Genomic DNA, 24,241 nt, shown 5'->3' with positions numbered 1-24,241 from the left:
TAACTTAAATTATCAAATATCCTCTGCCACAAACTGAGTTTGCAGTGTTTTATGAGTTTACCTGCAGTTGTGGTCAGTCATTTCTTCAGCTGAATCTTACTTTATTTCCTTTATATCAAAATCTAAGTATGACCTACATGTCTATTAGGGGTTACTTTTCACACTGACTTCTACTTGGCCACCATCTAGGCATTTTGTACAAAAGTTGTGACAGCGAATAGGGAAGAAAGCTCTTCAAAAAACATCAATATTATGTATTATGCTATTTAAAGCACATAAAATGAGTGGGAAAAAAAACCCATGCACAATCTCTCCCACACACTTTAAGAAAAGATATGAAAAAAACCCTAAATCTTTTAGCCTTTAAATCTTAAAAAGAAAAACCAATTGAGTCTACTGCTTGTACGCAGTAGGGCAAAGGAGGTGCTGCACGTTTCCTTCCCTGAAAGCATGGTCCCTGTGACCAGGGGAGCAGCCTGTCTCCCAGCAGAACTTCACCACTTGGGCATCATCTCTCCCCACCACCAGTCTGCCCCTAGCACATACTCATGCTGGTGATGAGAGTGGCAGGTGCCAAGAGACTTCCACCTACTTCTTGCCTCTAGCTGTCTTGATATCTTCCAAACAGAGACACAGAAATGGCAAAACCGCATGATTTGTGTAGGGAACATAGGCAGATGGATAAGGGCTGAACGGCAGTCTCCTAAGCTTGGTAGCTGGAGCTCATGATGCAGTCTGTTCTGTGAAACATCCTTTTCCATGTTATTTCTGACTGTTTCTGCAATGTGTCATCAAATGCTATTCATACCATGAAGCGCAATGATTGCATTACTTTTCTTTTTCCCCTCAAGCTTGCCGTGACTATTGATTAAACAGTACGTGGGCTACAATTAACTTCAATGTAAAATGCAAAATTGACTGCTACCTGCACGAGGGAACCACCACAGCAGACAATGCTTTTTTTCTTCTCTCTTGAACTATGCTATGAGTTCTAGGGTCCATTAATGTTATGGTCATGCAATATAAACATGAACAAGTGAAAATATACGTTTTGTCTTCTCTTTCATCAAAACCATGAAAAATGAAAAGATTTTAATCTTTACCTCAAATTTCAAAATTATTCAGGCTGCTATTAGAATGATCCTTGCCTCCTCCATTCCCTAAAACCCACATTCCGCACTTCCCCATTCTTCTCATTCCTCCTCAGAAAAAAAGAAGTACCAGACAGGAACTGTTAAAGAAGTTGTGCTGTGTCTTTCTGGCTTCCAATGGCTTTGTCCTGTGAATATCTTTGATCTCTAGTTACAGTTGGATACCTTCCTAGTAGCATATCTCTCATACTCGATATTTGGTTCTCATGGTATCTGTAGGATCTTTCACTAAGACTCCTAGAAAGCCTTAGTAAGTTTTAAATTTGATTAAAATTGGCTACAGGGTTCTGAAGTTAGTAGAGAAAGAGGCAGGACAGGTAGCTTGTTCTCGTTACTTTAGTTTCCCAAGGAAACAAGACTGAATAATTCTAAAGCTTTTCCTTCTGCAGTACTGAGAGAAGGAAAGCAAGGAGCAGAACATTACTAATAAAGGCAGCAAACTGCTAGAAAAAAAAAGTTAGGGTGCACTATGCCATCATAGTTACAATATACCTTAGTGAATACATAAGTAATCAGGACTGAACTTGGTCTACTGGGTTTTCTCAAGGAAGTGTACATTCTGCTAAGGAACTCCACAAATAATGTTACTCCATTGATTTCCTCCTATAAATCTGGATGAAAAGCTGCACAGCTTGCCTAGAAATTGCGTTTGACGTAACTTCTGAAATGCAAAAGTCGGGTTTCTAAAGGTTGCAGTTTTCTAAAGGTTGCAGTTTTCTAAAGGTTTCATTTTGAGCCTTTCCAAATGAAACTTTCCTTCCACTTCAGAATGACACCACTGACCCAAATGAGCCTTCAGAGCAACTCCTTCCCCTGAGTCGGAACTTTTTGTTCTGTTTCTCAATATCTTTCTCTGTTTCCCAACCAGAGTTATAAAATTTGGAGCACTTTTCCAAATAGAATATCAGATACTCAGGTATTTTAAATGTAACTTTAAGTGTTCTACATTGTGTAGCAGAATTAAAGTGCTGTATCTGAAGCAAAGACAGTATTCCCATCCTTTTCGGTGGAGCCAGGACTTGAGCTGAAATGTTTCCAAGCCCCCTCTCAACCCACGGCCTGGGGGAACACCCCCTGGTGACCAGCCCCATGGTAGGCTCCTGCTCTTGGCCACCTGTGCTTTGCTCTGACTGTGTCTGCTGCTCCCCATGAGTCACAAGGGCCTTTCCCCTTTACCTCAGTCCCCTAAGTTCTTGTTGAAAAATCTTTCATTCTGTCATTTGCTCTTTAGTCAAACAATTATTTTCAAGTGATTGCAGTGCTTCTCGCAAACATGCCTAGAAATCTCAACAGCAGCAAGTGTCTTTGTTGTGTACGGAATAAAAATATTTGTTGACTAGTTCTGAAATGTCCTACATACAATGACTTTATTACCTATAATAAAGGTAATATTTTACCTTTAGAAATATTTATTTTCTTCTTGATTTCTTTATCAAGTTCTGACAAAAAAGACTTTTCCCAATCTGAACGTCAAAGTTTCTCCCTCCAAAACAAAAATGCCTGGAACATTTGTCAATCAGGACTGCATCCATGCCATAAATTAATTTTTACATAAATTATAATTCTTCAGCCTTTTATTGTTATGCATATAGCAATACCAGAAGTGCTAACCATATATCACTCACTGTGTTTTATAGCTCCAGTGACCAACAAGATGGGTGCTACCTACAGGAGCTTATAAACTAAACATGAGAGGGCAAGCAGGTCAGATAAAGAGAAATGTTTGAAGCAAAAGGCAAAGCTGTGAAAGGAGACAAAGGAAAATCTGGCATGACCAATGTGGAAGGCTAATGTATTTTTGCAGTAGTATCTCCTGATGAATATTTGCAATTGGATAAGGTTCTGTTTGAAGCAGAAAAAATATCATTTTTTGCATGATGAAGATTGATACAGAAGGTGTTAGGTAAAGGTGCCCCACAGAAAGAATCTAGCAGTTTTAGGAAGGGTGTCAATGAGTGGTTTACCTTCATGATGGGAGGAGGAAAAAGCTCCGTGTTTTGGATTTAAGGGGATAGATTTGTCCACATTGTCTGAGAAATATCTTGTTGGGTTTGAGCTTCTGTTGAGATCTTTATGAGGAAGTATCAGAGTAAGGCTGAGAATTTTAGTTAGATGAGAAAGAGACTGAAATTTATTAGCTGTGTATTTGTTCTTTCCTTGTAATGACCTACTGGATACCGAATACTTTTTAATCACAGACACATTGGTTGGAAGGGACCTCTGGAGATCTTCTATTTCTACCTCCAGTTCAAAGCAAGGTTGTCTTCAACAAGCAGGTCAGATCTGCCATGGCTCTATCTAGATGTGATGGCAATTACACAAAATCTCTAGGCAAACCCATTGCAAAGCCACCAACACAGCCAGGAGACCAACGTAAGAGAAAACCGTGTCTGGGAGGTCAACATAAGTAAACTGAAGTTAGACACATTTTTAAACATTGAGCTCACCTCTTAAACAGTGAGAACGTTTTATCACTGGACTAAGATTTCAAGTGAAATGATAAATGCTCATTTCTTGTTATCTTCAAGCACAGACTGCTTTTCTGGCATGTACTTTAACACGTACAAGGTATATGCCACGGAAGTGCAAGTTATCAGTCTCTGAGCATGGATAGGGGAGAGAAATTTAATGTTATGTGATATAGGGGAGATCAGGGAAAATTATGCTCATTCTTCATTCATCCCACCTATGAATTAATATGTGTACAGTGATTGTGTGCACAAAAGTGGGCACCAGTATGCTTCACTAGTACGTCTGGTCATTTTGATGCTGCCTCATTTGTGGGTTCATATTCTGAACATCTGGGTTCTTTCATTTCTCTGCAGGGGTCACAGAGGAGCCTCCCTTACACTCAAGGAGAGAACTTCAGAGCACAGCACAACTGTCTGCAAGAGATCTGTACAAATTTCTGTGTCTTTAAAAAAAATCTCCTGAATCGTAAGCATGTCCTAGTTCTGGAAATTCATTAATGATTGGTTATTTAGTATAATGACTCAGTGCCTTTTTTGTCACTAAAAAAGGTCCTTCCAAAATAATATAGTCTTGTTGGCTGGGCACTATCCAGTTTGCTGTGCTAATTTTTAAACATGATTTCTGAGATCCTGAAGTGTGCCAGAAGATAAGTATCTGCCCAGTGGTAATTTTCTGGCAACTTGCACTAGCACTGAGGTATCATAAAATACAAGATTGATTCTAATTATCATCTGTAATATTTCCCACACTAGAATCCTAAATTTTCCAGACAAGATAATGACACCTGATAGCATGCAAATAACTTTAGGCTTCTAGTTTCCATTAAAGGCCAATCTTGCCTTTTTTTTTTTTTTCTTTTTTCCTCTTTTCATCTTTGCTGTTACGTTGGAACAAAATAAAACCTACGAAATAGCAATTTCAATTTTTAGGACAGGGTCTTGTTTTCTGAAAAAAATAAAATCAGATGTCTAAATATCATATTAAAAAAGACACCTGATCATTCCACTGGATCTTTTCACTTTAGAACAACTGAAGTCACAGCTGATGCTGCATTGTAACACTACTGTAATGAAATTAGAAATCAAAGCTCTGAAAAGTCTTAAACACAACTTTTGTGAGACGCAGATTTTTCTAAGTGGTTTTATAAAGACATTAATCAGGTTTGCATTGTTCTTTTATGGTAATTTTGCTAAAAATTAACTATGTTTCCTTCAGCCAAAACTACTTTAGTTCAGACAAAAGAGAAAAAGGGAATAAGCCAGATTTTAAGCCAGTGCAAATGGTTTTAGTTCTTTTGAAGTCAATGGTTTTATCCCAATTTCTACTAGCTAAGGATGAAGTGCAACTGTCCACTACTAAACAGTGCCCGCTTTATGGCTTACCACTCCTAAATGGCAGAAGATGCTTGGCAAGCATCATATTGTGTTACTTTACAGGAGGGCTTTTATTTCTGGGTTGGGTTTTTTTTGCCTCAGCAGGACATTCTACCAATGATATGGGCTGTGTGTCCAGCATCTGTCTGAGTGTGTTCCTGCTTTTGGTTATTTCTAACAGTAGCTCTTCACCATCCCTCCTCTTAGCCTTAAAAGGAGACGTATGAGCAGACAAAGCACTTGTGGGCTTCTGAAACTTCCTGTAAGAGATGAAAGCAGCCCTTAAATCTTGAGAACTGGGATAAACTACAAAGGAGGTATAGTATTTCTCTGAATCCTGGACTATGTCTTATCTCATGATATGTGTACACAAGGGGACAACTGGGGGCTGAGCAAACCTCTTCTGTGTGTGGCATCTCATGACTTAAAGCTTTAATGTTTTCCTAACTTTCCCTTTTCTCTTTGTATGTGCATCTACGTATTTCATGAAGCTTACATTTCTGAAGGTTTTCGTCTCCTATAGCCACCTTAACCCTTCAACAGCAACTGCTTGGAGAGCAGCAAAGGGAATAATTTTTCGGCAGGAGTTGATCAAGACTCCCCATTGATGGGTGCTAGCAGTGGGGAGCACTTGAGTTAAAGGAAGGTTTAATTCTCCACTTGTTCTTATTATCAAAAAGGTGCAGTGGTTTCTTTGATGGAGTCTCTTCAAAAAGGTGCCAGTTCCCAATGCAGGAGAAAGTGGATGAAGCAAAAAAAGGAAACTGGGAATTCATCTGTGTTGAGCTCTGTGTGACTCTGTCCCTTCTGCTGTTCATGAAGCAAGGAATAGCTCCACCATCTCAGGAGACAGATCACCACACTCCTTTCCCATGGCATAATCAGGTAAGATACAGCAAAAGCCAGCTTTCAGGTGGATGACAAATCTTAGCCTGTCAGTTATCTCACTGTCAGCAGGTATCTATCTATAAGACACACAGCAAACAAGGCTTCTTTGGAAATAAATGAGACCAGGACATTCACATTCTTCTGAGTTGTGACAATCCTACTCATCCAGGATTAACATTAACACATGCTCTGTAAACAACCTGCATAAAAAATGAAACTCTCTGCTCCCTCTGCAAAGAGCACTTTAAACACAATATGTGAAGGAAGAGAAGCAGGGGGAGGTTGCAAGGCGGTCTCTGGACCACATTTGGCAGTGACCAGACTTCAAAGCACTTACTTCTGTCTTTCAGGAGAGAATAGATACAATAGTAGACTTAGGGCACAAGAAGTGCCTGTGAATGACATGTCACATTTGTTTGAGGAAACTTGTCCCTACACTTGCACTGCTGCAGTGTGGGCTCTCAGCCTCCCCACCTGCCAAATAAATCCTGCAGAAACGTCATATGTAGAGTGTCTGTTTCCTGCTAAGCAATGCCCTATGACCCTTGGCAGGAGGAACCTCTTTCCCCTCGGTCTTACTGTGCTGCCTTGTGTCCTCTCCAGGTCTCCTCTGGGTGAGAGTCAAGAGTGTTGCTCCCTTGAATGGTCTTGGACTGAAACCCCAGGTAGGAAGGAAGCGACAAGCAACATCTTTTGTCAGAGATAAAATGTAATTAGCCCGGAGGATGTGTGAGTAAAGGAAGCTTACAGGAAAGCAGAATCACGTGACTCCGATGAAGCATTTAAGGGCACTCGTTGCAAAAATAGAGTAAAGTAAGTTAGAATGCAGGAAAGCTGGAGTCCTTAGGCATAACCCGTAAGTATAGCCCAGGTCTCTCAACCTATAAAAATGTGAATTTTCATAGAGAAGGTGGTTGTGATGTTTTTATTGTGTTTGCACATGCAGTTGTAGCAACTGTGCACCTATGCTATTTTGAAGATGTAGACCAAAAAAATGATGTTTGATTCAACTGATATTATGACTGAAATTGACACCTTAAGCATACAAGACATATCACATTTGAATAAGGACATAACAAAAAGTTAGGGGAGGAGGTGAATGAAGTAAATTCAAAATGACTTAGAGAGAGTCACGTGAGTGACTTTCCCAGAAGGTCAGCTTACTAAGTTCATTTCACAAGGCATATTTTTAGCAATTTGGAAATTTAGTTTATAACAGCCTGATTAGATGTAATGTGAAAATTGGAAGTAACAACCACAGTTTTGCAAACAGGAGAAGTCTGGTCTAACATCACATTATAACACAATTTGGGTTAATTATACCACAGACAGAACAGAATTTTGGCCACATAAATTGATAAATGCATAGCAACTAAAGATATCAAAGTGACTTCAAAATGTGTTGTTTTTATCCAGTAAGATCTATGTTTGTTTACATCAGTGCAGCATAATTTTAGCTCTGCTCTCCCTTTGCTGCAAAATTGAAGAGCTTTTGATAAAAATATCTCTCAACAATGGGTGAAAGGTTCAATAAACAGTTAAGGGATTTTTTGATACCAATACTATCCAGATAGATGTTTGCGACATATGAGAAAAGGTGTGTGAAATTTCTGCAGGATTATTTATAAGATCTAAGTAGACCAGAGTTGTTCCCTGTGGATCCCCATTTCCTCTGCGTGTTCAAGCTATGCTTAGTGCAAGGTTGGAGAGCAGCCATCATCAGAGCTCAGGAAACCAAGGTGACCAGCCACTGACCGCGGGCTCCTCTCTCCCTCACAGCAGATCAAGAGCCTTTCTGGTTTGCTCCCAGCTTCCTCATCAGGATGTAATGATACATCCAAGCCATGAGCCATTTCCTTCAACTGCACCTCCTCTGCTAGTGGTTGGTTAGATAAGGGATATTATATAGCCTCCCAATCTCTTTGATGGACACGATTTATCAAAGGGACGTCCTACCCTTCCTTGTGCAACTAGGACTACATGGTGCTGTGTACGTGCTCCCAGTCATGGGACATTGAACCGTTCAGGCAGTTCTGCTCCTGCTAAGGAAGTGCCTGGTGGTGGTAAAGTGTTGGCACAGGTCCCAAACTTGGCACCAACACAGATCCATAGTGATTTTTAGAATTCATGTGGTACTTGACTACAAAAAGCTTTGTAATTTCTGGCCTAGATACCTTAGGCTAACTCCTGCTTACTGAGAGCAGCTATAAAATTATCCTCATTGGTGATCGTAATCACTCGTTTGAAAAATGGCACTGAAATTAAATGAAGGTGGCAAATAGACACAGAGGCCACTCTGTATGATAACGTGAGACACAGAAAATAACCTGCCCATAAAATTTACAATTTAAAACCAGTGGCTCCTGAATTTATTTTGGCAACCAGCTCCCATTTCCGTTGGCAGTTGATGGCTCACAGCCTCCATTCAGTTTGTGCAATGGGGGTCCATGACGTCCACATGAGAAGGACCCATACACAAGACAGCAGCTAGGCCCAGGCAAGGGAGGAGATGGTGAGATGGTGCTGGTCAGCAGGAGAGGCAGTCTTCAGGGTATCAGGGCTTTTTCAGGATTTTTACTCTGCATTTTGGCAAAGGAGCATTTAGGGAAGAAGCATAAAATAAGTAGTTGGAAGTAGCTGGTACCACAGGTGCAATGGAAGTAGTCACAGCCACCGGGAATTAGAAGGGGAAAGCTCATGTCAGGCTTTGCCATATAAAAGAAAAAAAAAAAAAATGTAGAGAATCGTGGCAGAATTCTCATCTCCACATCTCTCTTCCTCTTCACACAGGAGACGGCTGATGTGTTGAAAAGACAGCCAGTATTGCAGGTGGGGATGCAGTGGTATTCAGGTAGAAGACAATGTATCTGCTAAATGACATACAGAAACCACAACTGCCAAGAAGGAAAAAGGGGGGAAACTGAGGAGCAAATAAGGATTCTTAGTTAATCAACTAAGAAGTTGATATGCTTCCGATCAACTCAATATCATGTGAAGAATAGGTGGAGGGTTCCAACATTTGGACTCAAACAAGAAGGTTTTTCCATTTAGGTACATATTCTGGTCAGGCTGCTCTTGTTATGGAGCGAGAGAATGAAGTGGGAGTTCCCGGCATTTTGATGGTACTACCTAGAAAATTAGAAACTGTCAAACCTTGTTTGTACTGTTGTTGAAGAAAGTGTTAAATATACTTTTCATTTAACCCTTCCATATATGCCAGAAAACATTCAAGCAAATAACAGAATTAGAGCAGAGAATAAAAATTAGTGCATTTCAACACTTCAAAAACTGTTGATGATAAACATTTAATCCTCGAACTAAAAGTAGGCAGATGGTCAGCCATGCAGCTGATAAAATAACTTTTTTTTTAATATACTGTAAAAATAATAATATTTTCCTAAAAGGTGCAAATTGTTTACCATGAAGCAGAAATAGAAGTTTCTATATTGAATGCAAATTTGATCAAATAATAAGTCACACAGTGCTTACTAGCATATCACTAGACTTGCCAATTGTATATTCATCTCAATTACTTAAGGGAAAAATAAATGTATTATTGAATCTCAAGATTTATTATCCTTCCTCTCAATACATATAATAGTAGTTTCTGACATTTTCTGCTCAGAATTTACTCTTCTTTTTGCTTCTTGGGAGTTGCATTTTGTAATATTTTCTGAATTTGATAGTGTTCTCAAAAACAACACATCTTGTTATATCACGGCATTTAAAAATGGAACAGGCCACAATTAGATGATAATTATTTTAGACTTTATGAGAGTTCAGCTTACTTTGATTTCCCTTATCTAAATTTTTCTATACTGGAAAATCTTCTAATTATTGTTATAATGGTTTTAATGATAAAATTCTTGACAAGATTTGGCATACAGCCTGCATATATAAGGAAACTCATGTAATTAATATAGAGATTGAGATTTGCTTCCTCTTTGTTTTCAAAAAAGACAGTGTTTGGGAAGGGTTTCACTTGGTACGGTAAGATAAAAATAGTAAGATGCTGAAAATTTGGGCCCCAACCCCATTAAGCCCTGGGACATAGGCTTAACATTAAGTTCTCACCAGAGCCAATTACACCACTGACTTAGAAAAAAATAAGTGTGCTCAAGTGACCTGCTGGATTAGAGACAATATTTTCTGCCTCCTACAGGATGGAGTTCCTTAGATGAGGATTTAACAGTAAATTCAAACAAAAAAGCTAAAATTTCCATCCTAACACAACTACACCTTCCACAACAGTTTATTTCAACTTTTCAGTCCCAGTTAGAGATTAAAAAAGGCAAGGTGTCCAGCATTTTTAACTGCATATGACTGAAGCAGAGAGTTTGTGATTCACAGGCTTCCTACTCTCCCCCTCCACTCCTTCAAAAAAAACCTCTTTCCTTTCCAAAAAAAGAAGGTACCACAACCTTTTCTATGTTCTTCTTTTTCTTTTTTCTCTTCTTTCTTTTTCCCTATATACACTGCCAGAGACCCTCCATACCCGTGTATCCCAGGTTCCTCAGCAGCTGAGTGAAACTGAGTAAGGGGCATCAGTATCCCGGAGCCACATGGTGATGGTTTGTGCCTCCCAGGAGTCCCCCCTGCCACGGGTACCATCCGGCAGCCAGGGGCCCAGTGCCAGCCCCATGGGGGACCAGGCTGCCGTTTGGGCTCTGACGCGCCACGTCGCAGGTCCTGTCACCAGCCACCTGGGCCTGCACAGCAGAGTATGCTAAGGTTCAATCCAGGTAGATTTTCTTTACCATGCTGACCACAAAATTCTGAAAATCTCCATCTTAAAGACTTGAGGAATACGCAAGCTGGGTCTGGAGACTCTGCCCTGTGCGGTCCCAGCCTGGAGGCAGCCACAAGGATGCATGCTCTGTAAGTGCAGTGGTCTCGGCCCCTGCGCTGTTCAGATTGAGAAGTCGCTTTGAATTTCTCTGAAGACTTCTAAATGCTAAGTTAGGACCCTTCAAAGGGATATGGAGGATCTGACACAGCGGTAAATGAAATCCCCTTTCAGTGCTCTGGTCCCCATTTCTGGATACGCTCTAAGGAGATGTCCTGTAGTCTGGGTAGACATAAATATTAATCAGATGTACTGACCAGACAGCAAAGAGCTAATTATTTTATCCTCTGATGAAAAGTTTGAGCAGGCTGGAGTTGAACTGCTAGGAATTAAAGATTGTTGGGATTGCTACTCAGTCCGTGGATTTCCTCATATTCGAATTTGTTACAGCAATAATGGAAGGACACACGAGGGGATACTTCCTGTACCCTAAATTTAACTTCCATATGTTTCCTTTTTTCTCTATTCCATACTCCCTCTTTTTGCTTTTACTGTTCCTGTGGTGAAATTTGATTTTATGCATTGTTGACACCATTCGAGTTTGAAAGAAATCCAGTTTGAATTTTTTTGGCAATTCCAAACCTGATTTTTATTTTGAGCAAAATGCTGGATCAATTTCAGCTTATATAGAATTTTCATTCAGTTCCAGGACCAATATTACATGTACTTTGGGCATGCCAGCTCATCTTCCTACTGCCTTAGTTATTTTATGTAAAGATCCAGATAATGTGAGTCTCTTCTCTGATTATGCAAAGATAAGAACAAAATTTGAGAATGCTGAAGGGTTTTCAGGGTTATAAATTCTGTTTCTTCAGAGGTGTCCCTTGGACACCTGCCCAAGAAAATGTTTATAGAAGGTATGACCAACATACCTCTCTGTAGTCCAGTTGGACACGTACAAGTCCTCAGTGCTTCCGATGTCCTTCACTTCATTTATTTGCCAGTTGATGTAGTTTGATTGGTGTCTTGAAGTCTGACAGGTACTAACAGGCTAACAGCAGTCTGCCACAGTAAATCAAGTGTCAGGCTGCATGAGCTGTTGGTTAACATCCCACCTGATCAAATTCTTAGGTGTATAAAGATGTCCCACTCTGACCAGTATGAAGGGCAGTAAATTTGTTTACGAATGAAAAACTCAGGTTCACATCGCTGTGGCACCCAAGTCTGTTCATCTGTTGGCTGTTCAGTGGTGAGCCACTCTCGGACTGTGCTTGGACACACACCATTGTGCACAAAGATATATCACAGCAGGATCTTCAACCTCCACCTCACAAACCCATAGCCACCTTCTCCCTAGCCAAATAATGTTTGCATATTTCCACATAACAAAATATTTCCATCAGAAAATAACCAGCAATTCCAGCAACAAATTCATCTAATCTTTGCAGGAGATATATTGGAATCTTCCATGTGCCACACAGGTGTGTTAACCCCTGGGCTATTGATTATTTGTGGAGGGAGGGAGGAGGTTGTTCCATTTTCCACTCAGATAAAACAGAGTGCCTCTCTTGAGAAAAAAATTGACGACCTGGACACAGCTTTTTGTTGCAGCCTGAATCTAGTTCCCTGCTCAGCTATAAAACAGCAGGGCATGCCATGGTCGCATCGTTCACGGTCACAGGAAGAGCATGTCTCTGACTCTACCTCGAGAACACCAATAGGCCTGCGGACAGGCATTTTTAATGTTCGGTGAAATCCCCTTGTGAGCCGAGTAATTTTGTGTTGTTAGGTGAGGTTTTCAGAAAAGTTCAAGGAATAAGTCGCAGGCGTCAGAAAGGAAATGAATGGCAAATACAGGGATAAAAATACCTCATGTCCCCACGTCCAAGTTTGAAGTTCAGCCTCTGACTTATTTCCCCTTGGCATGCAGCACAGCTGCATTTTGGCAATGTAAATTTTAGCTTTACTGGTGCATGTAGGGAACTTATAGCCAACTAATAGTTCAGCACAGGTACCTGACAGGAAGAACTCAAAACTTACTGATTTGATTTGCAACAGGAGTTGGGCTGTGCCTATCCTGTTTTGAACATTCACTAGCACTGTTGATTTTTTTCCCCATCTGATCCCAGATGAATACTGAAAACAAAGAATAAGCCAGGAAAATACTCTTTGCAGCTTCCTCAGGTTTCCACTGCAGCTGACAGCCCTGACCAGTGCAGATTTCCTGACTTCTGGCTACAGTGGGTGTAAAGACAATGAAAGTGTTTGTGCAGTGGGTGTTTTGCACTAAACTTGTGTAACTGTGCTAATATGTGTCACAACACCTATTTTCTTCCTTGGGATCAACACCAGACAGCCTGTAGGTTTCACTGAGGAAAAGCAACTCATCTCCTTGTTAATCCCTTGCGTAGCAAATCAACTCTTGAACCCTTACCCAAGGAAAAAAAACTGAGAGAAGGAAATGCCTGCTTAGGCCTCATTAAACTTTTGCTCCCAGGCACTGTAAGATCATGGATAATGAAAATCCCTTCACTTTTCAAGGACTCGAGTGTTATATACTTTCTGCATTGCTTGTCTGAGGACTGATGGAAATGTTACCCATTCGGAGTTTTTCTAATGTATCCAACAAAAGCATGTGTCCAATTTTCTTTTAAGACTAGCTTATGACCCTTTTTCTTACCCGTATTCTTGTAAATGGAATAATTTTTTTCTTGGCCAGTGTTTATCCAAACTGCTGTACCTGGGCTTATTTCTTCCTAGCATATAGCTCACATGGAGGTGACAAGATCTGACAACAGCTGCAATACACTGCTTTTGCCTACCCAAGTTGGAGGTATCTCTTGATTTATTATTTTTAACCTCTAGCTATCAATTCTTCATTCTAAACTACTTGAAAGATACAGATTCCTTCTCTGTCCTTTCACTCCTTTATCTAGCAACCTTTTCACAGTCCTTCAAAAATACATGAGTTTGTCTCTTTTACTCATTGAATAATAAGGATCTACAAACAAGTACTGAGACATACATTCAAGGAAAAGATTAAATAAATCTTTTTTAAAACAAATGGAAAAAAAAGTTGAGGTGATCTCATCACAACCTGTAAGTATTTACCATCAGGAGAAGAAACTCTTTAAAAGGAAAAGACCTATTGGCATCTAATGGTGTAAAATGTAGTTAGACGTATTAAGGCTTAATGCCTATTTTTAAATATGAGTGTAATCAATAAATAAGAAAAAAAACAACCTGTCAATCCACCGTCCTTGAAATTGGCACTGGACGACTTTTCAAACATTATGGATTTAGTTGACCAGAAGTGTTTTCTCTCTGCAGCATCAAGTACTAATGAATTTACCAATAGTTTTTATCCTCACATTGGTGTCTCTAGTCTAAACCACCCTAGTTTTCCTTGGAAAAATCAAAATTTGTGCAGTTTTCAGCCTGTCTAGATAATGCAAGTTACACACAGGCGTTTTTAAAGATTTTTTACTAGAACACCTGTGTTTCAGAGAATTTCAGAGGTGCTGAAGTTTGCCAATAGCTTATCTGATTGCCTTTTATCTAAACAGCTATTTATCTCCTACTGCTGTAAAATAGGAAGAGCACTTGCACATTTTTGGAGGGCACACCCTTTGTCCTCTCATTGTCAACATTCTGGATTTACGAATCTTGGCATGTAATCCTTAAAATATTCTTCTATTGAGAAGCCTGGATACTTAATTATTTGAGAGACAAACATAAAGAACTGGAAGAAGGAAAAATAGCTAGAAGGGGTGGTTTACCAGGACAGACTAAAGTACTAAATGAGAGTTAACAGAGAAGAGGATGAGCCCTCCTTCCAGTTGGAGAGAGACCTGTGGAAATGAAGTTATACAAATAGGTACAGTTTTAAACAGAAATGAAAGAACCTCTCAGGTCACCATTCCTTGTTTGAATAAACTGAGACCAGTAACTTGAATGGTTTTAGAAGGGTCGGACTGGAGATCAGAGAAACAGTGCCTATACTAAATGCTAGCATGCGTCTCTGTGGATATAACACATCTATTCATGCTAGGCTCTGTTGCTCCATGTTTTGCACATTTTTGTATTTAAGACCACAGTTGAATACACTGTGCATTGAAGCAATCCACAGTAATGTTAATAACAGACTCCAGTGCTGCAATGTTTATTTCTAAAAACAGCAAAGTTGTTGGCATGGTAATTTTCTATTATTTCAACTGCAAGTCTAATCAGAATTAGTTTGATTATTTTCAACTTCTCTCCCTTCTCCTCCCCACTCACGGTGATTCACTTCTGATCATCATGCAACAGAAAGAAAACTGCCGAATTCCCTTGGAGACAATTTTTGTTTGGTTGATGAGAATGTGTTTTATTAAAATACAGTGTGCTCAGCATTCAGTACTAATAGGTGGTCACAATTAAGCAATAGCAAAATTTTGTCCACAGAACATTTAGAAGATCATACAATGCCAGTAGAGCTTTTTTCCAAAACTCTTGAAAATAGTAGGTTAGGAAGATTATAGCAATCTAGAGTATATCAACCATGATGCAAGAAGCCTCTAGCAAAATCTGGCTCTTCAAAAAACAAATTCAAGGGGAAAAAGCTGTAAAATCAAAGTGAACAAGATACAAAGACAGAATGAACAGCAAATATAAATTTTTGAAAGCTATTATTCAAATCTAGGAACAAAGAATAAAACAAGAACGGGGCCAGTGTAAAGAAGAGAGAGACAACCTCTTTCCAGTGGTGCCCAGTGACAGGATCAGAGGCACTGGGCATGGACTGAAACACAGGAGGCTCCCTCTGAACACCAGGGAACACTTTTTCAATGTGAGGGTGTCAGAGTACTGGCACGGGTTGTCCAGGAAGGTTGTGGCATCTCCATCCTCAGAGAGCTTCAAAAGCCGTCTGGACATGGTCATGTATAACCTGGTCTAGTTGTTTCAGCTTGAGCAGGGGGCTGTACAAAATGACCTCCAAAGGTCCCTTGCAGCCTCCACCGTTCTGTGATTCTGAGATAAAGATTCTACAGCAGAATGAACAGACTGAAAGTAATGCAAGATTTCTGCTGTTTGTTTTTTATTTGTGTTCACTCTCCCACATTCGTGAGCAAAATTTTCCCTTAGGAAATGTTGTTTAGTTTGGGATAATTTTTATACTGTATATTAACAAGAAAAATATTTTTTAGCCGTACAGAATGAATAGAAGTAGAATCATAGAATCCTAGAATGATTCGGGTTAGAGGGGACCTTAAAGATATCTAGTTCCAACCCCCCTGCCATGGGCAGGGACACCTCCCACTAGACCAAGAAGTTTTAGTTTATTAAGCAGAATAGGCTGTGTATTAAGATAATACTAGTATTTGACATCGCAGTGGTTGTTTTGTTCTACTAAAACATTATAATTCTGTTCATTCAGCCTATTTGCCAACAATTTTTATTTTCAATGAGGTCTGATATACTCAGCTCCTCACAGGTCATTTTTGGAGTATGAACCATATTGATCTAAGTGTTGCGTCTATCTATATCTGCATAAGGAGTGTGGTCCTGAGAAGACCTGAATTTTCAATGTGCCTTTTTATTAATTTTATTCCAATACTTTTTTCTTCTCCCATTTTTTCTTCCGAACGCTTTTGGTTCAATATGCAGAATAGGTAGTCTATTAATGCAAAATACCTTTTGTGCACAGGAAAGGTTTCTTTCAGATCCCCCTTGATGCATCCAGAGATGCAGAACACTGCTGGAACATCAACAAGCAGTTGGGCACACAGGAAAATTATTTTGTCATTTCTAGTATGTTGTCCTCTTTCTTTCACATCTTCACCTTTTTTATTCCCAGAGATCTCTGACTCAGCCTATCAGTCTCGACAGTTACCCCCGTTTATTTTTAAAAAAATCACTGGTTCATTTTCCTCCTGCTATTTCAGCAGTAAAAAAAGGAAACATATGAAACAAAATTGACTTTCATCTTGATCTCATCTTTTCACCAGTGTCTTTTAGTGCTTGACTGTGCTTTTTCCTAAAATTCATTATGACTTTCCTCTACCTCGACGGTCTTCTCTCTACTCAATTTCTTTGTGTTTTCTCTTCACTCTAAGGACTCCAATCTGAACCCAACTGAATACTGATTTGCCAAAGGATGAAGAGAATAAGACTACTGGACTGCCCTTCCTCTTACCATTGTGAGCCCTGCCATCCCCTGAGCCCACAGGGACCCATCAACACAAGAGTCAGATGTTCAGCAAGTTCTGCACAGAAAGTTTTGGGAAGTTACAGCTGTGATTTGAATAATGCAAATATTAGGGTAATTTTTTTGCAGCTTTACTTTTTACAGTAATTATTAGGTTTTCTTTTAAGAGAGACATTTTAACAAAGCAAGTATTTAAAGCTGACTTTGCTGGAATGGGAATCTGTGATTAGTTTCAAAGAAGTGAAAGGAAGGAGTGAAAGGTACCAAAGCCCAGGTGTAACAAGCCAGCAGTTATTCCCTAGCTTCCACATTTGTTCTTTAATTTAGGCTTTGCCATTGCCAAAGCAGCATTTTTCTTTTCCGAAAATTTTGCCCTTTTAAGACTTTCTAATACTTTTACCAAGTATGAATTAAGGCATCTCAAACATTACTGTGAAATGATTAATCAGGTTAACAACCCAGGCAGTAAAAAAGTAACCTTCATTTGATTTGTGTCTGCCTTAATCTATAATGTCTGCACTATGTAATTTTTTATTTTCTTCTCTACTTCTTGTGCTGCTGGTGTCTCTGCCCAGTAAAGCATTTATAACTGCATAGTTACGTTTTGTCTGCCTTCTGTTAATGTGCTGGTAGCCCAAGCAGTGCTCTACTCCTTTGGCTTCATCAGTGAATAGCACAGGTGGCTACGCATGACTGTTATCTGAGCTCCAGAGTCAGGATGACCTCTTTTGTTTTAAAAGAATCCTGTAGCCACTCAGCCTCAGCTTTCCTGATTCTCCATATGTGATCCTTCTGGATCCTGCAGATCTCCTCTGCAATCATTGAATAAGATTTCAATAGTGAAGTATTGCTGAATTTCTAAGTGAGATTTTAAATACATAGAAAAATCATGTTTTTTCATTTAAGAAACAAAATGTTAATCTCTCTGTCTTTATTAAGTCTGCCCTTTTTAGGAGATTTCTGATTTATTTTCAGCAGTGTGACATTTCACGTCTTGTCTCCTCTTTCTTTTTTTGTCAAGTACCAAGATGTTTTTTCTCCTTAAACTAAGGAATTCTGCAAAACTCTGAATATCTCAGGGTATTGGGTGCCCTGAACGCCACCAAATGCTGAAAACATATTGCCATTTACAATTCAATTTAACTAGGAGCAAAATAGTCTGGGATGGTTTTGTTTGTTTGTTTGTGGTTGTGGTTTTTTTTTAAAGAGAAAAGGAGAATGTACTTCATGATGTCTTGGCAGGGGGAGGTGAAATGCACGCCCTCGTATTAAGAAAGTGATTGCAGAGTGAAAGCTGATCTGTGCTGAGTAAAACTAGCATAAAAAGACCCTGGCAATGTAACCCGTGACTGCCTCATGCATGACTTCTGCAAATTACTACATTTTAAAGAAGTGCAAGCTCTGAAATAAATCATACCACCTGGCAGCTAGGCCAGGATCAAATCTCCTTTTCCACTGTATCACACTAGGAGGGTATACAAATCCTGGAAAAGCTCCATAGAATACTCTTTGTTTAGATGCTTTTTGGAGAACCTCTTTGATGTAGGCTTCCAAGAGTAATCCAAAGTTCCTCAGAGATGCATGATGCTTTAAAAATTGGAGGAATTGGGGTGAGGAGATTGTTTTTAGAATATTTTGGGTGTATTTCAGTTTGTGCTTCTCTTCCAAATTGCAGAGCATCAAATTTCTTTTTTTCGTGAAAATTTGGAGCTTTCATTTCTTGTGTAACTTCTACTTTAGGTTTTTGGGCTTAGGGAACATCAGCTCTCAAAATACACATTGCTGTCTGTACTGCAAGTCATAGCTCCTAAAGAGCAAGCGAGAAACAGAAAGACACAGCATGGATCACATTGCCTCAAGATGTAAGTACGCCTGTCTAATATCATTAATAGTAACATAAATGATCCCTAAAACAGTCAGAAGGGAACTTCTTCATTACCCAGTGACTCAGAAAATATTTCCCAGCAGTGTCAGGCTTCACTTTGCTTGCAGGTTTCACATACTACGTTTATTAATTTAATTAAATGGATTCCCAGTAGCAGTGCATGATTTTTATAGACATACTATGAAGAGCTGCTCAGAATATTTTCAGCAAAATGTTTCTGTTCAAATATGCGATTTCATTCGAGTCAATTTTTTGCTTGTATATATTGATTTACAAATTTTTGACAGAAGGGTTTCTGCAAGTGACTTTCTGCATGCTTCAGGAAAGGGAGTCTATTTTCAGATTTTAAAATCTAAGAAAAAGGCTTGTATTTTTAATAGTCTTTGATCTGTAGCATGAGGCTCAAGGACTGCTCTGCTTAAGGAACAATGAGGTATTGATCTTAATGTCTGGAGACTGCTGTTTTCTCTAAACTGCTATAGCCATTATGAGAGCTTAGCATGACTGTAGAAAAATATGTGTGCTCTGCTCTGAGAGGATTAGTAAACGAGAACAGGGGTTTGTTACCTACCCTGGATTTGACTTAAAATTCTTCCAATCCTCTTGAGGTTACTGAAAGTAGAAATTGCATTAAAGTGTTCAGAAAAGCAGAGGAAACAGTTTGATTTCTACTGCCTACCTTGATTTTTACATAAAAATATTAAAGAATGAGATTAGATTAGTAACAAAGAAAACTTATTTCTTTGCACCATTTCCCTTGCTCCTGAATTTCAGTTATGTTTGGGTTAAATGACCTGTTAAATAGTGCATGAAAGCATCTTGAGAAAGCAGCAGTGATTAATCTGATCATATACATCTGTCAGTTATTGCAGCACATTTTTCTAAAAGATGCTTTAGTGGGCATAGAGCAATAGTTTCCTCAAGAGTATCCTGGGCAGGATTTCAGACCACACAATGGTGTCTCCTGGCTATAAAATCTAGCTATGTTTTAAAGGAATCTCTCAAACAGGCAGTGCTAATAAGACATACCAAATAAGGCTTTGCAGGATTGCTTTCTGAGCATAAGGCTTTGGAAAGCTGTCAAACACTTGAAAACGTAGGAATAAATATACTCCTCCTTCATTATTTTTAGTCACTTGTCAGATTCTTAAGTAATAAAAAAATATGTGCCTTGGTATGTGCTCAAACTGTGCCCAGTATCGTATCAGGCAATGGCAGAGCATGTTCCTGAACAATAATTGGGCCAGTCATATGCAGTTATTTCAAATGAGTTGACAGAATGTAAATTCATTAGAAAAAACTCTCATCCACACGATTAATTCCTTGAATTGCTGCAGTGTGAGAAATTCACCACATAACTTTCACACCTGGTCATACTCTCTTGGATTTTTTTTCTGTAAGGAAAGTTGCAATGCAATTGGCATTAGATCCCTGTTTCAAAATTCCTGTGGATATTCACCCCAATTAAAAAAAAATAATTCAGCCACATCTGCTTTCTATAAATATACTGTAGAGTCAGCATACTGGCATAAACATTTCCAAAAGCTAGTGGTTTAAGTGAACACTGAAGACCATTTGAAGAGAATGTTGATTTTAGAATCACTTAGAATTGGTTTTCAGCGTATATTCTGTCCTGATCCACCCAGTGAACAGAAAAAAAAATTGTAATGATTTCCAAATAAGGTTAAGGTTTTCAGTATTAATTATTTGCTGCAAATTTCTGGTGAGTAGTTCCAGAATCTATTCAATAAATGATTTTAAGTCTTGGAATAATTACAAGATTCTCTAAGCCAGCTGATACATTCAGTGACTGTGAGTATGCGCTATCATAGGTTCCCAGAGCTATGTCCTATCATATGTTATGTCCTATCATACATTCCCAAAGAATCTTTTCTGGTTATTGACTCAAGTTACATTTAATGGGACTAAAATTAAAATCTATTTATTAACTTGCAACTCTACTTGCCATTTTGTTTTGAGTTGTCATTGTCTGTGTCCAGTTCTGGGCTCCCCGATTCAAGAAGGACAGCGAACTGCTGGAGAGGGTGCAGCAGAAAGCTACCAAGATGATTAGGGGACTGGAACATCTCTCTCATGAAGAAAGGCTGAGGGACTTGGGTCTTTTCAGTCTGGAAAAAAGACGGCTGAGGGGGGATCTTATCAACACTTATAAAACCTAAAGGGTGGGTGTCAGGAGGCTCTTCTCAGTGGTGCCCAGCGACAGGACAAGAGGTAAAGGGCACAAACTTGAACATAGGAAGTTCCACCTAAACATGAGGAGGAACTTCGTTACTTTGAGGGTGGCAGAGCACTGGAACAGGCTGCCCAGAGAGGTGGTGGAGTCTCCAACTCTGGAGACATTCAAAACCCGCCTGGACGCGTTCCTGTGCAACCTGCTCTAGGTGACCCTGCTCTGGCAGGGGGGTGGGACTAGGTGATCTCCAGAGGTCCCTTCCAACCCCTACCATTCTGTGATTCTGCGATTCTGTGAGGGGATCAAAGGACAGCTGCTGTTGTTGTGCATGAACAGAGGATGTGGCCTGGGACAGAAAATAGTAGTGGGACAAAATAGAGGTTTATCATCTTCTCTTCCACAGAGACATCAGCATAACAACATTTTAATTCTGTTTCTTTCTGCCATAGTAAGGATGATCCTTCAATTTGGGCCAAAAGTTGTCTCCACTTTGGTGAGTAGAACAAAACAGAACTTTGTTTTGTTTTGGCTTTTTACTGGTTTAAACATGACAAAAGGTTTAGCTTGAGTCCCTGTCCCTGCAGGTTTCCTCATTTTTTCACTAACACTTTTCATCTCTTTATCTTTCCTGTCTTCTCTCTGGTAATTCTTATTTTTTCCCTCTTTTCACACTTTCACCTCTTTTATACAAGATTTTCTCGAGCCCTGAGATGAGCCTGGGCTGTGGCACCAAACCAGCGCGAGACATCTTCTATATGTTAGAAAAGCCTTCCCAGAAGCTTTAGAGCAGGGAGTAGTAGCCGTTGCCCTGCAGAGCTCCCTCTCGCCCTGTGATGCACACGTGCCAAGAGTGCTGGTGGTGGTGTTCCCATGCTGGGACAGGCAACATTTTAAAGACCTTTCACACCCTCAAAATCATGGAGATGCAGTTTAAACAGGTCAATCTTTAATCCAATCTCCCGTGCCTAGCAAGCACACAACCTCTCCAAAGAGTAGTAGTGGTATCTGCTGCTTATACATACAATATTATTCAGGCATAGCTGAGCCAAGTTGAAAAAGGGGCTCCTACCTTCTCCTGTACTGTAAAAATCAGATTCTATCTATGCTTTTCTTTAGAAAAATTATTTTTGTACCAGTTGAATATGGTGAAGGTGAAATACAATTTTAGTTATTTATCAAAAGCAGAATTTGTCATTCGCCTTTGTCCCTGCACTGTCACAGTATTAGGGACTTCATGCAAATAAATTCCAAATCAGATATTTAATTTTATAAAAGCTAAAAATTAATCTAGAAAGGCAGCTGTCCTCTGCATAGTGAAGGACAGATTGATGAAAAATCTTTAAGACACCGTGGGATGCTGATAAAAGAGGTCACTGATGATTATACTATGAAATCAAGAGCACTGTTATATAGCTGTTACCAAAGTTATGTAGTTAAAGATCACACAATGTTGCTGATACTGCCAAACAAATAAAAAAATTCTATTGCTGGTAATCATACAGTTCATTAAAGAGGCTTATTATTTTATTTGCCGTACAAATATTAACATCAGTTTCAACGGCCTTCATGAAAGGTTGCGCTGTGCTTGAAGTTTCATGACATTTGTCATGTTTTATTTAGTATAGGTGAAATTCTGGATGCCAAGATTTACACTTCACAGTGAACTTGTAATTCAGAGTTCTTGTTTGAACTCATCCTTATTCTTTGAGCACCTGTTCAAATGCTGAAGGCTCAGGTCAAGCTATGTTACTTTTCTGTGTTTTTTTCTGGCTCCTTCAGAGACCACTTCTTCTACCTGCTGAACTCACCTGCAGGCAAATTACCCTAGTGTCCCTTCTCTTTCTTCTTTGCTTGCTACCCATTATACATTGAGAATTTTGCTGCTTCAGCTCACATTGCAACCTCCTTTCTCCTCCTTGCTGTGACAAATAAAACTGAAACCTGATTTGAACTATCAAATCAGATTATAATTGCACACATATTTTTTTCTCATAATTTAAAAATATTCCATTAAATATACTGGCAGAAAAAAAATCTGGTACTCTGAGACCTTAGATCTCTTGTACGGTGTCTGAAGAATCATATCCTTTTGGCAGTGATTGTCTTTTGCACAGAGCTGTAAGGGATTGAAGAGGAAAGTGTTCAAGCATCTGCCTTGAGTTGCAATGATCTGTGTCTTCTTCAGCCCTTTGTTTCTCACCTTACTCGATTTCCATTCTGATTACAAGGATCTTATGCCTGTACACCAACTGGTTTGGTTATGGGAGTTTGGGTTATGAAGAACTGTGAAAACAAGGTCTGCAGCTCTTCCAGATCCCTGAGAAAAATAAATGCCCTAAAGGAGGAGTAGCAGGAAATTGTTTGTTGATTAGAAATTGTTATTGTTATTGATTAGAAAACCCAACTCCCTCCATCCATGCATTCACTCATGGAAGTTCATGGTCTGTAGTTACATCCGGTTTCCATGTAGTTCCCATTACTTATTTATTTCTTGACTCTGCGCAGAATCCATTTCTAACAAAGACTGCAGCTCTTTGCATGGTAACATATTAAGAGACAAAACAAAGGGGCGTTTCTTAGGTAAAATTTAGCAAAATTGTAGTTGGTTAAAACAAATCCCAGAAAAAGAATAAATATAGTCTTGATAAAATAAAAACATATGACATAGTTAAAAAAGTGATTCTCTAATGCTCAACATCTGACTAAAGAGACAAAGTTTAAGTTTAGCCTAGGAAGAAACAGTGGTAAGGAACTCAAAAAAAGAATAAATTGTGGAGTAAATTCTTTCATTATTTTTTCTTTCTTGCTAGAAATCAAATGCTATCTCTAAACGCTCTTTTCGGTCTTTATTGTTAGAAAGTAATTAAATGTAGATGTATTCATTGCTGTGCATATGCTTGTAGGTACTAAAGTCAGCAAAAAAAGCCAATAACTTGAAAAGAGGTAATTTTCAAGAATAATGTTAGCTCAGTTTTCAGTAAGAACTGTGAGACATAAATGCCAAGAAGATGAACTATTGGAAAAATAACCCTCACAGAAGCCAGCTAACTGCTGCTTGAAGGAAGCCTTTATCTTACTTGTACGTTGTCATACCCTGTGAATCCTCTATGTTGCTTTTTTTAGCTGCAGAAGCTGTGTGATGGATATATGACAATACCTTGTATAGCTTCATTTGCATCCAACATGCTTCACAGAAAAATCTGTTTGCGCAGCATATCACACCCACGGGCCCTGTAGGGTGGAGTCCCATCACTGAATTCCAGGTTATCACCTCCCTTGATTGGCCATGCCCTGCCCTGCAGGTC

This window comes from Larus michahellis, chromosome Z (genome assembly GCF_964199755.1).
Source record: "Larus michahellis chromosome Z, bLarMic1.1, whole genome shotgun sequence".
NCBI lineage: Eukaryota > Metazoa > Chordata > Aves > Charadriiformes > Laridae > Larus > Larus michahellis.
Note: the sequence above shows the minus strand (reverse complement) of the source record.